The sequence below is a fragment of the Hylaeus volcanicus genome, chromosome 5, assembly GCF_026283585.1.
Source record: "Hylaeus volcanicus isolate JK05 chromosome 5, UHH_iyHylVolc1.0_haploid, whole genome shotgun sequence".
In the NCBI taxonomy this organism is placed as follows: Eukaryota; Metazoa; Arthropoda; class Insecta; order Hymenoptera; family Colletidae; genus Hylaeus; species Hylaeus volcanicus.
In genome coordinates, this window is record NC_071980.1 from 25,516,283 (window position 1) to 25,518,842 (window position 2,560).

A 2,560-nucleotide genomic window follows, 5' to 3' on the forward strand; every position below is an offset into this window, starting at 1 on the left:
TCCAGAAAATCCGAATGAAACCTCCACGAATTTTGGACAGAGAAGCAGTCATATATTCATCTGCCCCTGAATGTATAATACTTTACGATTATCCACGAAACAACACCTAATATTCAACACTCGAACCATTGTAACTAATTTTGACAGCGTAATTGAATCCGATCGAAATGAAATCTTGGCAATCTTTTTTAAACGCGAGAGGAACACGTCTCCAGCAGCATTTACGATTGGTCGAAAGGGACAGGTCGAAGCTTTCGCTCCTTCGATATCGGATCGATTGTCGTAACGCGCAATGGATCATGCTTCTAATTGAAATTCATTTCTTGGCAGTTGCCAGGAGGTATGTCCCTAAAGGAAGCGTACATGCATAACGCCATACTAAGCAGCTAGATCGGTGAAAGCGCCTCGTTCCTCCTACCATCCAATTCGGAAGGACTGTCGCGTCCATTTCCGAATTTAATATTTCTCGTTAATATAGAGTTCGTCGCGTCAGCTTCGATCCAATAATCGATGATGTTGCGTCGGCTGAAAACAAGCAGCGATTCTCACACTGGCCGGTGCTGCAAGAATTTTTATTTAGAACGAAAGCTGAGTTTCGGTGAAAATAAATTTAGCGACGATCAAGTTTCTAAGTGGTATATTGTTTGAAAATATGTAAGGGATTACGTATTCGAGCTTAATTGTATACTGAAAGTCGATTAACCTCTTCACGACCCTGGTCACGTATGCGGACGTCTACTTTTTTATAATTACAATTACTGTCAATAATAAAAAGAACAAAAATTTCATAATAACAAAAAAAATCGTCCCTGATGAGGTTAAACCTCACGTGTTTTCTTGTGTTTCTTATGTTTACGAAAGTACCCATTCTATTTTCTCGAATCTAAACTCTCCCCCGATATGCAGCTACAAAATAATTATTCTTAATCGTTATTTTGAGGGTTAAATAAAATTAAGTGCTAACCGCTTATTCTATTGCTCGAAAATTCTCATATCCAAACACTTTTGTTTCCCAATTAAGTCTCACAGTGAAGTTTCTCACAGTGAAGTTTACCGTATACCAACGTAGAAACTCCTCTTCTAAAGCGTATACACTTCCTAAGTAAAAGTAAGTAAAAGTAGTACCAGAGTAAAAGTGTTAACAGATAATTCCGTAATGTGACTTGGAAAGTCATAACGGCGTCAGGTTCGAGTGAAAAATCGCGCGGATGATTTTCGGACGGGAAAATGAAGTGGCAGATGGAAAGAGGATAATAATATAGGTAGCCTACGGCCGCGGCGATGATTAATAAATCAGAGACGGCGTTGAGAGAACAGTTTAACCTGTAACCTCCGAACGATGCATCCTCCTCTCTCCTCCTTTTATACGCGTCGCTATCCCCCTTTTCCCTTTCTTTCGCGTACCGACAAGCGCATGCTAGCGAGCATATACATCTTTTTCACAGAGCCGAAACTTACTTTGTACTCTCTCCCCATGGACGCTCATGGCGATACAGATACGTATGGCGGTCTGTGGGAACAGGCCGACTCTGAATGTTAATTGTTGCTTAAATTTATGACAGTACGCCCTTCGCCTCGCCGCTTTCGTCTCGCGGCGTCGTTTTGCCCAATCGTTGGGCCCCTTTCCACCCTTTCCATCCGAATAACCACGGCTATTCATTCACCAACGATCCCTCGAAACGAGCTCGACGATTAACCAGGTTTCGCAGCTCGCAACAGAAGAAATTAGCGGCCGAGCTCGGCTCGAACACGCGCAACGCGGCCATTATGGTTCCACTCGCGTGTCACTTTTCAGCTCGGTTCCTTTTTCAACAGGGCCCGGGCCGTGCAAGACGCCGTTTTTTCATTTCTCGTTTCTTCTTCTACGATGTTCGCTCTATTATTCGCTAAACAACGCGAGAACCTTGTTGCTATTCTTTATAAAACGTAGTTGGTAACAGTTTTTTCTAACGCGAGATACTTAACACAACTGGTAGTCTATCAACCCTTTGCACTCGAAGCCTTTTTTCTGGTATCTATCAGCAACTCGAGATGCTTTCTTAGCATTCTATTGGCACGGATGTTGAGCTTAGATTTTCTGCGAAAACGAGATTGAATTCGACAATCATTTCATAGACACTTCGAGTTCCAAAGAAATGAAACCTAAAGGAAACCTAGTGGTGACTGAGAGTCACCTCTCGAGCGGAAAGGATTAATAGGTTTTTCGCTGGAACAACTTAAACATCGTCACCTATTACTGAGACAACATTTGATCCTCTCATCGTTATGCATCAAAGCGAGTCGAACAGATGAAAAGAAAGATTGAATAGTATTAATATTGCCAAATTCGAAAATATTGAATTTAATTATATGTCCAATCGCTACCGGTTGGTAAAATGTTAAGATCCAAGAGTTCTCTGGGACTTGATGTAACTTGGTGCACAGGTAGAGGATTAAAAAACATTAGACACGTACGCTTTATATCGGCTGATATTAATGTTTAAGGAGTGAAGGCCGTCTCTTCAAATCTATTTTCTTCGTAGAAAAGAATTTCCTACCGCAACGACTATCAAAATTGCGA